This window comes from Diabrotica virgifera, chromosome 2 (assembly GCF_917563875.1).
Source record: "Diabrotica virgifera virgifera chromosome 2, PGI_DIABVI_V3a".
Taxonomy (NCBI): Eukaryota; Metazoa; Arthropoda; class Insecta; order Coleoptera; family Chrysomelidae; genus Diabrotica; species Diabrotica virgifera.
The window spans coordinates 136,298,437-136,313,955 of NC_065444.1; positions in this window are offsets into that span (position 1 = coordinate 136,298,437).

The window sequence follows — 15,519 nt, forward strand, 5'->3', positions numbered from 1 at the left end:
ATTTTGGGGTCTGAATTGGGATACACAGCATCTCAATAAACATCATATTACAAATAAACCTTTTAATAATTAAATGCCCGTGGTAATGTTTGTTTAATAAATACGAGTAATCTAGTTTTGCCTGCTAGTATTTGATACAAGGTCGAGTTGCAATAATATTCAGTGGGTGTTTATTAACAGTCAGCACTTTAAATTACGGTCACCTTGGCTTACCAAAACAGTAAATAAACAATAACCGACTTTAATTATATTTTTACGAGAACAGATAGAGATTTTAGCAGTTGAGATTCGACGGGGTAACATCGATTTCAAGTAAATAATATACCACCAGTTATTTTCTGTGATATATTTAACGTGTAAATAAATGTCTTAACAACGAACTATATTTACTACATCAACCCTCATAGTCGGGGTAACCACCCCTAAGTATCCAGGGTGGCTCAGAGGACGGGAGCCACCATATGGCGATCCAAGACCAGGGAAGAACTCAGAACTAGCAGTCTAGAACGAGAAATGGGAAAACACGTCAATGTTCTTGCACCTCGACCACCCTAGATAGCAGCGGGGTGCCCACATAAAATGGATGGAGATATCAGGCCCGAGACGGAGATGATAATGGTATGGAGATGGAACTTCGTGTGGACAATGGACAATGGACAATGCTATGGAACGTGCAGCGAGGACTTTTTGCGTGATACGAACACAGACCGTGTAAAAGTGGTGAGTCCATATTATCTATTTTTATGGTATTTCCTGATTCGTATAATATAAAATATAAAGTATAAAGTAATATTAACGTAATTATCATTTAAGATGCACATTACCTTTTAAGTTTTACCTATTTTTACTTAATTATTCTATTTTAATTTCCTTATGATACCAATATTTATCAAAATATACAGAATTTTTTTTAACCCTGATATTAGTTATTATAGGACGTAATGATACATTTTATTTGATACTGATTTTTATATGATTTTTTATATATTTACCAACATATTTTATCTTTGCTGATTCTTATCCATTTATTATGGGACTACTGATTTTTATTACATTTGTATTGGCTAAGCAGTAGACCCCTTTTTAATGGTGATTTATATTGAGTGATATACTGATTTTTATGGCAATTTACTATATTTTTACTATTTTTGACATAATATTTTTCATATATATTTACTATACCTCGTAAGACTGTCAAATTTATGCGTTCGTTACGGGTACAGGAATAAGAAAATTATGAATAAATGAGTAGCAACAAAGTTACTTGGGAAGATTTCATCAAAATAGTTGAGGAGATTACGCAAGAAGTAACAAGACAAAGTAGAAGGGTCTTGAAGAAGAAAGTACCTAAATCTAAGGATATACAAGAAGAAGTAACGACACAGCTAATTAAATTGTATAACAAATTCACACATTTAACGAAGAAAAATTGGGAAGCGCTATCGGACAAACAAAGAGAAGCGTGCAACAAATATTTCGGAAAAATAAGAGACAAAGTTATACGCTCATTTCAAGCTGTAAACTTAAGGACAGTAGTTCCAAGTTCAATACACCAACTAATCGACAAGGAAATAGAGGAAGAACAAAGCGACGAAGAAGTAGAAGAGGAAAAAAGTGACGAGGAGATAGAGGAAAAAATTGACGAGGAAATAAAAGAGGGAAAAAGCGACATAAAACAAGAGATAAAAATATTAAACATGGCTCTGACAATCAACGAATTTTTGAATATTGCAAGCAAGGTATTGCCCAACGAGTTTGATGGAAGCGCAGGGAAATTACAACCATTTTTAGACGCATTAGAGTTACTTGGAAAAATAGCAGAAGGACATGAAGAAACAGCAATAACATTAATAAAAACAAGATTGACTAATAAGGCTAGAAATCTGATAACTACAGAGGATACGATCCCACTTATAGCAGCGGCACTGAAGAAAGAATTGAGAGGTGACAATCCGAAAACGATAATAGACAAGTTAACAAAGAAAGGCAAGGAAACAAAGATGCAGCAGTGTACGCATCCGAAGTAGAGGAATTAGCGGAACAGTTGAAAGTAGCATACATAGCGGAAGGAATGCCATTGGAGCTAGCGAAAAAATACACAACGGAAACAGTTGTAGCAACAATGAAGCGAAACGTTAATACGGATAGAGCAAAGTTAATACTGGAGGCAGGTAATTTCACAACACCGCAGGAAGTAGTATCTAAATTTTTATCGATTGATACGACAGAGGAGAACACACAGGGAAGAGTGTTCAATTATAGGACGAATTATGAAAATAGGAGAGGACAACAGCAATACCGAAGAGGATACCACAACAAATACGACAGAGGAAGAAGAAATAACTTCGGACAACGGAACGAAGGAGAAGAAACAGGAAACCAACGGAATTATTCCAACAGAGGATATAGACAATTCAACAACCAAACGTACAGAGGAAACCAGAGAGGAGGACGAAACAGAAACGTAAGGCTACTTGAGTTAGAAGACAGCCAAGAGGAAACAGAAAACCAGCAGTTGGGGTTTTGAATGAACGAAACAAGGAAAGTACACAGTCAGAAGTGGAATATAATATTTACAACTTCGACTTAAACCTAACGAATTGTGTACGAATGAAAACAGGAATCCTAGAAAACACAAATACCTTTATCATAGACACAGGAGCTGATATTTCAATACTGAAATGTTCACAAGATTTTATGAAGGAACAGGTGAAACCAAACACAAAAGCGAAAATAAAAGGAGTAACTAAAGGAGAATTACAAACAATGGGAGAAGTTGAAACAACACTAGAAGTAAAAGGATCTCGATTTGAGCATATCTTTCAATTAGTGGAACCTAGCTTTCCTATTCCAACCGACGGAATCATTGGGAGAGACTTCATTTCAAATTTTCAATGCATACTAGACTATGCTAACCTTAAAATGCACATTAAAGAGGACAACGATTGTTACATTAGTACAAACATTTTGGATAATATAGATAATGACGCGATAATAATACCGCCCAGATGTGAAATTTACAGAATCGTAAAAATTTTTCAAACGCTGAAGAACGACAGGATAGTGGAACAACAAGAAATACAACCAGGAATATTCATAGCGAGAGCAATTATTTCAAGTAATAATCCGTACATCAAAATTTTGAACACAACCTACGAAACAGTAAAAGTAGAGACAAACGAAATCAAAACATTAGACATTAAATTATTCAACATATATAGACTGATCAACGACAGCAAGGATAGGAAAAAGGAATTACGGGAATCATTGAAGTTAGACATTCCAGAATACATACGCGATAAGTTAGTATCTTTATGTGAAGATTATTCAGATATATTCGCCCTAAGGCACGACATGCTAACATGTAACAACTTCTACGAGTAGAAACTGAGAGTTAAAGACCAAACTCCGGTATACATTAAAAACTATAGGACACCTCATGCACAAACAGAGGAATTAAACCGGCAAGTGCAAAAACTGAGAGACCAAGGAATAATAGAACCGTCTACATCAGAATACAACAGCCCAGTAGTACTGGTACCGAAAAAGGCGATAGATGGAAATAAAGCATGGAGATTATGCATAGATTTTAGACAACTGAACAAGAAAATAGTCACAGACAAATTTCCTTTACCAAGGATAGACTCGATACTAGATCAACTAGGAAGAGCAAAATGGTTTTCAGTTATAGACTTAATGTCAGGTTTTCACCAGATACCATTAGAAAAATCATCGAGAAAATACACATCGGTTAGCACAGAAAATGGAGCATTTCAATTTACCAGATTACCTTTTGGATTAAATGTAAGCCCAAATAACTTTTCAAGGATGATGTCAATAGCATTTTCGGGATTAACACCAGACAAAGCATTTCTTTACATGGACGATATAGTAGTGATAGGAATATCTGAAAAACATCACCTAGACAACCTGAAAAAGACATTTGAGACATGTCGAAAATTCAATTTGAAACTTAACCCAGCAAAATGTCAATTTTTTAGAAGAGAAGTAACATATTTAGGACATGATCTTTCTCAGGAAGGAGTATCACCAGACAAAGCAAAATATGCAACGATTGAACAATACCCGACACCTAAGACAGCGGAAGAAACAAAAAGATTCGTAGCATTTTGTAACTATTATAGACGTTTTATTCAAAATTTTGCTGAAATATGCAGACCACTCAACAGATTATCAAGAAAAGGAGTAGAATTTTTTTGGTCAGAAGAATGTGAAAAAGCATTCAATAAGCTTAAATCATCTCTGATGAAGCCACCGATCCTAAAATATCCAGATTTCAATAAACAATTCATCCTAACAACAGACGTATCCAACGAGAGTTGTTCAGCAATTTTAAGTCAAGATTATAACGGAATAGACCTACCTATAGCATACGCATCAAGAAGTTTTAATAAAGGAGAATGTAATAAACCTATAATCGTTAAGGAATTACTAGCGATTCATTGGGGAATTAATCATTTCAAATGTTATTTATATGGAGCACCAACATTTTTAGTAAAAACGGATCATAAACCACTAACACATTTATTTGCAATGAAAGAACCAACTTCGAAACTTACAAGAATCAGATTAGATTTAGAGGAATACGATTTCGAAATAGAATACATAACAGGGAAAAATAACTATGCAGATAGTCTTTCAAGAATAACATTACATCAACTAAAGAACCTATACATAGACAATACCCATATATTAGCTATAACACGAGCTCAAGCAAGAGAAAATAAGAAGGAAGCAAGGCAAACGAAGGCAGAAAGCGAACTCGCACTACAGCCAGAAGCCCACAAACAGACAGTAAGAAAGGTACTAAATAATTTAGAGGCGCATAGACTACTAATTTTGTCTTTTGGAGCAGAACTAATCTCACCAAGGCTGAGCATTAGGGTCAAAAACAAAATAAAGTGCAGCAAGAGCATAGCCACAGGATTCAATCATTTCGATTTAAACCAAATGTTGGCACAGCTTGATAAGCTGGCGGTAGAGAATGTAGTACGTAAAGTAAAAATATATGTAAACGATATTATTTTTAAAGTGTGCACAATTGAGGAATTTATTAAACAAGGAAACAAAATATTAAAGAATGTTGAAATATACATATGTGAAGTACCAGAAACAATAGAAGAAGACAAAGAAAAACACAGGCTAATAGAAGAATATCACAATCATCCGATGTTTGGAGGACACTTAGGAAATAACAGACTCATAAAGAAGCTAAAAGCAAGATTTAGATGGAAAAATTTGGAAAAAGACGTAAGAAAATACGTTAAACAATGTCATAAATGTCAAATTAATAAACCGAAAAAAACACATGTCGAAGAATTCGTGATATCGGACACTTCTTCTAAACCATGGGACATAGTATATATAGATACGATAGGTCCATTCACTAAAAGTAACGAAGGTAATAGATACTGTATAACAATGTTATGTGAACTTACTAAATACGCGGTCAGCATACCCGTGTGCAATAAAGAAGCAGATACAATAGCCCGAGGAATTTTTGATCATTTCATACCAACATACGGACTCATGAAGCAAATAAGAACAGACCAAGGCACAGAATATAAAAATGAAGTAATGCAGGAATTAACAAAGCTATTAAAAATAGAGCACAACTTCTCAACGGCATACCATCCACAGTCCATTGGAAGTTGCGAAAAACTACACAGAACATTAAACGAGTACGTAAGAGCATTCATAGATGAAGACAGAGAAAATTGGGATGTGTGTTGCAGGATGTTCACATACTGCTACAATACAACCCCTAACGCGTACCATGGTTACACACCGTTTGAACTATTATATGGCAGGAAGGTTAACCTACCAGAAGACCTTACACAGGAGGTTCAACCATGTTACAATATAGATGCTTACTACAATGAGTTACGTTACAAACTACAAAGCGCACACGAGAGAGCTAGAACCTTCTTACTAAAGCACAAAAAAGAGCGACAAGAAAAGAATAAGCTCAAAGCAACACCACAACAATTTAAAATAGGAGACCTAGTCCTGGTAAAAAGGGAAGAGAATGGTAAGTTTGATAGTCTTTATGTAGGCCCTTTCACAATAACAGAGGTAAATAATGTTAATTGTAAGATCAGATCGGAAAACAATAAAATCAAGGAAATACATAAGAATAGACTATATGCTTACAATCCGAGAACACCGTGAGTGACAAGTGAAACGGGAACAGTCTAGATAACGAACATTTTCACTTTTATTTTCTGTATCTAATTAGTATTTATAGGAAAAATGTATATATTGTACTTCGTAAAACGCAGCAAGTAATTAGTGGTACTATTAGAAAAATTTTCTTCCTTTTCCGTAGTCAGAAAATTTTCGGGGGAAGGGGAAGATGAATTGGGATACACAGCATCTCAATAAACATCATATTACAAATAAACCTTTTAATAATTAAATGCCCGTGGTAATGTTTGTTTAATAAATACGAGTAACCTAGTTTTGCATGCTAGTATTTGATACAAGGTCGAGTTGCAATAATATTCAGTGGGTGTTTATTAACAGTCATCACTTTAAATCACGGTCACCTCGGCTTACCAAAACAGTAAATAAATAATAACCGACTTTAATTATATTTTTACGAGAACAGATAAATCAATTAGCAGTTGAGATTCGACGGGGTAACATCGATTTCAAGTAAATAATATACCACCAGTTATTTTCTGTGATATATTTAACGTGTAAATAAATGTCTTAACAACGAACTATATTTACTACATCAACCCTCATAGTCGGGGTAACCACCCCTAAGTATCCAGGGTGGCTCAGAGGACGGGAGCCACCATAGGTCGTTGATCATGAAAACTGCAGTCCGTTGAGCTCTACCACGTCATGTAAAGGTCATTTCAAGTTCAAATCAGGAGGAGTTAACAAAATTGATTTGACCTTGAAATGGCCTTTACCTGACGTGGTTGAGCTCAACGGGCCCCAGTTTTGTGATCAGGGACCCCAAAAACACCCTAATATACTTTTTCACAGCGGTTGTGTTGATTTATCTAGATTTGACCTCGAAATGACCTTCAGCTAGACGTGATAGAGGTCAACGGATCCTGGATTCGTTATAAGCGACCCCAAAAACCTCCTAATATACTTTTTCAGAGCGACTGTCGATTTATCTTGATTTGTCCTTGAAATGACCTTTACCTGACGTGATAGAGGTTAGCGGACCCCGGATTCGTAACCAGCGACCCCAAAAACCCCCCTAGTCATATGGTTTTGTCAAATAGTCCGAAATGTATTTTTTGTAAACCTGTATAATCAAAAGAATATCAATCTTTTAATTTAAATAGACAACTTTAAAACACAGACAACTGTATTCACAGTAAAAGTTTCAAAAGATCACACATTACGCTGAAAATAGGAGGTAAATCTAGCAGACGAGTCGTTGTGACTTTCAAAATATGACAACGCCGCTGGAAGTGACAACGCGCCTTGAACTACCCTATATATGGAAGCCATAACGTATGCTGTACGCTTCGGTATATACGTATATATAATTATACAAAATTTATTTTGGTAAATCCTTTCCCCTCAATAGGTAGACCCATTTTATAAGCCCCCCTTTTACCAAATACACAATTTTTAAAAAATAATTCCTAGTAGAAAAGGTGGAAGTCGGACAGCCTCTTCTGTATACCGGAAGTCACAACTTAACGTGCATCAATATATATATATATATATATATATATATATATATATATATATATATATATGGATTCCGACTTTAGGAAGCCAAAAACGCTATATCGCACCGGTCATACGAAGCCCGACACCTCCTTACGAAGCCCGGATTCGGGCTTCGTAATTCTTTAATGTTATTTCCCCAAAAAACGTACTTTACACCATCTCTCGATATTTTAACCAAGCTCAGAACATGTGAATACGCTTGGGCTTCATATATATTCGGACAAATTTTAGAAATGTACCATAGGTAGCTCTGAAATCATGATTAACAATACGAAGCCCGGGCTGCTTATGCCTGGAATTATTATCAAAACATACACTCGTAGTTCATGGTATCTACCACCAGTTTGCGCTGCGAAAAGAAGTATATACTCTGTAGAAGTTCAGCAGCGTTAGGAAGCCCACATTGAGCTACCGATTATAAGAAGCCCTGAAGTTTGGCAACGTTTTTGCATATTCCTCAAAGTACTATTAGCTTGTAAACATTTTTATTATTACCTGGCAATGCACATTTTTTGTATTTTTGGGTCGTTCATCGTCATTAATCTTGTGTACTAAGACTCCCGAGAACAGATTATGGTAATTCTTAGCATTACCTGTACACAGTAAGATACCGACAGAAAAAAGATTTAAAAATTGAATCGCAAAAGAATTATTTATTTTAATTGATACAATTAATACAAATTAACACTTTGTATTACTAATTTACTATTTTAGTTTGTAATAAGCCACATAATTTGCTACCAAATAGGAAATTAATATGACAAATTAAATTATTGTTTTTTTTTTATTTAAAAAAGGTTAATGCCTCGACAACTAATGGCCATTGGCATGGTAGGTACGGTAATTTTTAACAGTTAGATACCTAGTGTAATGTGTAGTGTGTGTGTGTTGAGTAAGTGTCTTGTTACTTTGCAAAGTTGACGTCATTGTCTTTGCAAAGAGACGCTAACTGTATCCGAACGTCTGCGGTTCCTCCGGTGAGTACCGATCCCACAAGGACAGAAACTATTTTCATTTATTAATTTATAATAAATGAAACATTTCTGACCCTGGTGAGATTCGAACTCACAACCATTCGGATTTTTCGATCCAAAGGTAGGCGCTCTTACCACTCAGTCAAGGACGGAGTTAAAGTTATTATTATTAAATATTACTTTATAAAATTAAAAATAGTCATTCTTATGAATTATGCGTATTATTCTGATTCTGATACGATGAACACTTGTTTGATGGGTCTGAGCCACACAATTGAGGGTTAGGCCACTGTTTCATTCGTATTTTTAGTATTTGTCAAGGCAACAATACATTATGTAGTGCCATATTGCCAAATATAGAGCTAGATTGTGTAGACCACTGTTGAACCATATATCCAATTTTTCTGCTTTTATTGATGTATTAATCTAAAAATGCTCAATTTGTAGACTGTGCCACTGTTGCTCTGAGCGCCTCATTTAATACAAATACAAAATATTTAATACAATAATGCATATAGATTTTCCCTTCGGAAAAAATCAAACAATATAGATGTTTTTTAATTTCATTAAGGGAATGGGCACGTAGTTTCTGCTGAAATGCTACTCAAATGGAATTCATTTTTTTTTCGAATTCTGAGAAAACTAATAATTATTTTTGAAAATTTTAAACTCGTTATTAGCGAGGGCCGAAAGTCCCTGAGAACTTCTATAATGTTTATTTTAATAAGTTACAGGGCTAAAAACTAAAAGAAAATTTAGTGTGACTTTTAATTTCAAAATATCTCATTCAAAATAAACTTTTTATTTATTGTAAGAGACTTTCGGCCCTCGGTAATAATTTAGTCTTTCATTTTGCGTTTAAATTTTTCAAAAATATTTATTGTTTTTTTTTCAGGATTTGAAAAAAAATGAACACAATGTCCGTGGTAATATTTTCCAAATCTTTGTCAGTAGTAAATAGAATATTGCCATCATATTGTCAGTCAGACAGTGACAATTTTAAATATTTGACCTGGCATTGGGAATATTTTCAGTTGTTGATTAAATAATATTGATAATGTGTTTAATAAATACTTGATTTAAGACGTGAACTTAATAAAAAGTTATTTCTTGTTTATTATTTATGGAAGATCCAAAGCAGAGAATACACCAGGATATATTCAGTGATCCAAGTATTGTGTTGTTACAGATGTTCAAAATTGTAAGCGTTTCATAGTAACAATATATTATTAAAAAATCACTTTATCACTTTTCCTCTTTTCTCGATTGATTATTAGCTTTTGTTGTACAGTAGATAAATTATTACTGAATACATAGGTAGTGAAAAAATTATCAGTAGTAATTGCACAAGAGCTCTGAAATTATCGAATTTTTCCCGAGTGACACTTTGACAGTATTAATTTCACGACCCGAAGGGGAGTGAAATTACGTCAAGTGGCACGAGGGAAACAATTCGATAATAATTTCAGAGATCGAGCTGCAATTTGCTGCGATTATTTCATGAATAAAACTGTTTAAAACCAAAATTTTATTGTAATTTATTTATGTAAGTACAAATTAGTACAATTAAACACACAGTTGTTATAAATATTTGACGATTGAAAGTCATCACTTTTATAAGTTTTAAAACAGTAATTGTCATTAATGTCACTGAATGTATTTTTTCACAGCAACGAAGGGCAACTGACGTAATATACTTGACGATGGGATATTATCAAAAATGATCAATTTAATTTGTATTTCTGTAGCTTTCTATTGGTCGGAAATATGAAATAATCATATTAATTAACTGAATTAACAATTAAGGCAATTAATTATACTAGTAAAAGTTATCCAAGAACATTCAAAAGCCATCTTTACAGTTAATGATGAAGTTGTCAAGTAAAGTTTACATATCCATACCAGTGACAATTTTACTACACGTAATTTGCGGTGTAAAGACAGAAAGAGTGGGGATAGCCTTAAAATATTTGCGAATTATGTACCGATGGCCCTAAGAAATGTTTAATAAACAACATATTAAAAAGTTCTACTCTAGAAGTGGGCACTTCATTTTTTATTAAACAAATGAACTGCGAAATTAGATGTTTCTTTAAATAACCCCGAAAATATAAATTTTAGAAAAAAACTGACTTGACTTGAAAAATTCAGACAATTAAAAAAAACCTAAATATAAGATTAAAATTTTTATAAAATTAAATCTGTAGCTTCTATAATTTTTTATTTATAACGCTAAAGTCACCCTTCTCACAAACATTGGCGCACTGTAAACTAGCGAAGTGCACGGCTGAGTTATTTCAGTGTATTTCTCTAATTAATGGATCAAATAAAATTTTACAAATTGGACAACAAAGAAGGAAATTAAGAGAAGGAACAAGAAAGAATAGCTTAATTGGAAAGAAGAACAATTAAGCTATCTTATGGTTATAATAAAAAGAAATAAAATGTATGGGCATAAGTACGGTGTGGGCTGAATTTTGTTTAAACATTATTTAAAAATGTGTAACTAATAAAAATTTTCTTATAAAGCTCTCAAATTTGCAAAACTTACCTTTCAAACATCTTACTAAACAATGTTTCATTCAAAAAAATGCCAAAAATTTAATTCAAATGATATGACGCAAAAATGCAATTTTTGAAAACTTTTACGTAAGTTTTAAGGAAAAACGTAGTTTACAGAATTACCAGCACTTTAAAACGGTATTACTCAAGTTTGAAAAGATTTTTTACAATTTTATAGGTGATTTTTTAAAGCATTTGATGTATTTTTAAAATTTACTCAATAATTTTATTTTAGAAATGAAACTATGAAACTATGAATGAAACTATTCCTTTTTGACAAAAATTAAGAAAGATAACAAAAATGTACCTAATACAAAAACCGAAAATTACCAACTAAAAAATTGTTTATAAAAAGTGATCAAAAATGTTTTCTCTAAAACTTACCTAAAATATATTTAATAATAAGCTTGAACAATAATAAATTTTCAACAAAAAAATATTTTTAGCTCTTAAACATTATGTCTGCGTAACTTCGAACCTATTAATAACTTTTTTATTACCAGTTTTACGAAAAAAGTTATTCTTTATAAAATACTCTGCATCGTATATGATCTCAGATGCAACCATCAAATATCAAATTTTATTAATTTTACATACGAGGTTTTACATACGATTTTACATTTTGACATACGAGGTATGTAAAAAAATATGAATTTCACTCAAGAGTAAAGTACCTTTAGATTTCACAATATCGAAAATTGATATTAAAAAAAGTTGGTTGAAATTACAAAATATGTTTCACTGTTTAATTACATTCTTCTAAATGAGATATTGTGAACTAAAAAGGTATGGTATGTTTAACAGTAAATGGTCGAGTTCAATTAGTTACCACTATAAACATCCTGGAATAACCGATAATAGTATAAAAGGTCCGGTTTCAGGTAAAATTTAAATATGTTTTCTGGTACAATTTCTTTGCTTTATTATGGGATTACCGTCTAGTCAGTGTTAATTGTCAAAAGACCAACTCTGTCTACCTCGGTTGCTTATCGCTCCGGGTGGGTCTTAACAATGGGCCAGGTCAGATAAATTTAATAATATTTACGACCGCACTAATTGAACTCAACCATTTACTGTTGAACAAACCATACTGAACTGTTAAGCAAAAGTCATATTTGTTTGATATCTGATGGTTGTTTTTTGGACTTTAGACCAGAATAGAGTATTTTATGAAGAATAACTTTTTTTCGTAAAATTAATAATAAAATAGTTGAAATAATTGAAATAAAATAATGATGATGGGTATCCGTAATTTGAGAAAACATTGAATTTTTTTTTTCAATTATAATGATGTAATTATAATAAAACATAGTTTTTAATTCCCAACAACTTTTTATAATACCCATATTTTGATATTCTGGAATATAAAGGTACTTTACTCTTTAACAAAATTCGTATTTTTGACATACCTCGTATAAAATTGATAAAACTTGATATCTGATGATTGGGTTTTAGATTTTAGACTATGCAGAGCAATTTATGAAGAATAAACTTTTTTTCGTAAAATTTGTAATAAAAATGTTTCAAATATGGTTCCTTGCTACGCAGACATAGTGTAGAAGAGCTTCTTTATAAGCATTTTCAAATTGTAATGCCATATTCGGATTCAGCATAATCAAAAACAAAATAGAAACAAAATTCAACGATATTTTTAAAATTATTTTAAATTATATAATTTAACATGATTGTTTGGAATTAAGAACTATATTCTGATATGCAATTTCATCCTTCTAATGGAAAAAAAAAATTTTGAAAATTTTTCTAATCAACATTATTTTTAGTTTTTTATTTCAATTATGATACATATAGATATTTGTATAACAAGGGAGGAAAGTGCTTCTTTTCCTCCCGAGAATGAAGTTTACAGTAATCATTCAAGGGAGGAAAAGGCACTTTACTCCCATGTTATACATATGGTTTTTCCACCTTCCTCAAATAACAAGTCATTTTTTCATTTTTACTTAATTTATTTGTGTAACTAACCAACAAAATTTATTAGAACTAAAACTAATAAGTACGTACAATATAACTGTCAACTGTCAAATATAAGTCAAAATAAAAATGTAAACATTGTTAAATCAAAATAACAATTTACAGTTTTTTACCATTCTGTGAAATAAAAAGTGTTTTATAAATAAACGTTAAAATGTATACAAACTTACGTAATAGAAAATAGATATTGTACAGGGCGTCAATAAGTTATATTTTTATGAATGAAATACCATGATGTCACTTTTACTTTTCTTCCCTAGGGAGGAAAAGTACAACTTTGCTCCCTACAATCAGGTCCGGAAAAGTATACTTTCGGTAGAGGTAGGTGGAAAACTCTTTTATTATTCATTTTACAAAAAACAGTTATTCTTTATAAAATGTTCTACAGGGTCTAAAACCTAAAATACAACCGTCTAATATCAAATTTTGTCAATTTTATACGAGGTATATAAAAAAAATATGAATTTTCCCAAGAGTACTTAAATAATATACCCTTATTTTTCACAATATTGAAAATTGTGCTTATGTAAAGTTGTTTAGAACTAAAAACCATAATTAACCCGCCAGTGGTCGCTATATGAGATTTTCTCTCACGGTTTCAGAAAATTGCACAGAATTTTTTTTCTGGGAAATTATAAGATCTGTAGTTCCTTCTAGTCTCCTAACTATCCTCCCTCGACAATCTAATAGAATCGTCCGCTTAGATAGTGACTCAGTTGACCTAATATCACCCAATTGTTGAGTCAGCGCGCTTCAAGTGAGACATTCTCTCATCAAGCGACCACCCGCGTTACGAACTGTACATAAAAATTAATTTTATTTTGGCACTTAAAACCTAAAATAATGTAAAAAAAATTGTAATTGTCATCAATCAATTTTTCCAGAGCATTCTTGTTATATTTGTGTGCTGTGCCGTAAATTATCAAGATACGGAGATTGATTAATATTGGTTTAATTCCGATTATTTCTTTTTATTTTATTATATTATTATCTATATTATGTTACATTTTTTTTTCTTATTATTAGTTAAGAAAAAAAGTTTAAAAACTGTTTTAAAAACTTTATTTTGTAAAAAAAGGTAAAATTTGGATATGTGAGAGAAAATCTCACGCGCGACCACTCGCGTAACAATCTACCTAGCGACCAATGCCGGGTCGCTAGGTTGGGAATCTATCTTTGGTTGGGAAATAAGCCACAATTAAATTGAAAAAATAATTTTATTCGCGTTTGGACCCCAAATCGGATGTCGCTGTCAAAATATAAAATATTACTAATATTTACTCGGTAATATTTTGTATTTTGACAATGACATCCGATTTGGGCGTCGAAACGTTAATAAAATTATTTTTTCAATTTAATTGTGGCTTATTTCCGAATCAAAATAATTATAAAAATGCCACAAGAAAATAGCTTCAGAACAACACTAAAAACCATCTTCGAATATTCCATCCTTCTCATTGAAATATTCTGAACTATAAAGGTACTTTATTCTTGATCGAAATTTATCTTTTTTGACATACCTCGTATAAAATTAATCAAAATTGATATAAGATGGTTGTATTTAAGGTCTTTGGCCATGCAGAACTTTTTACAAAGGATAACTTTTTTTTCGTATAATTAATAATAGACCAGTAAGGATCTGTTTTTAGATGGATGTGAGAGGTGGCATTCAGATTTTTGCGGATAAAGTTAGTAGGTCTGGATCCCGCGTATGAAAAAAAAGTTGATTAATAGCAAGCTGAAAATTTGTAAATAGCTTAAGGGTGTCTAGTCGGACAAACTTTGATATATGGGAACACTGGAACAGGGGAAGTTTTAATTGTGGAACAGGTTAAAAATTTGGAACGGTCAGACCACGAAAACGGCACATGTATTTTGTCCGACAGAACAGACTTAAACTCTCCGAACAGAGATTAAACTCTCATGCAAAAATCAGACTGCTATTTATCACCAAATGGACGTTTTAATGAGTGGAACATGTAGAATATGTCAAATGACAGGAATTATGACAGGTGATAAATAGCAGTCTGATTTTTGCATGAGAGTTTAATCTCTGTTCGGAGAGTTTAAGTCTGCTCTGTCGGACAAAATAAATATGCCGTTTTCGTGGTATGACCGCTCCAAATTTTTAACCTGTTCCACAATTAAAACTGCCCCTGTTACAGTGTTCCCATATATCAAAGTTTATCCGACTAGACACCCTTAAGCTATTAACAAATTTTCAGCTTGCTATTAATCAACTTTTTTTTCATACGCGGGATCC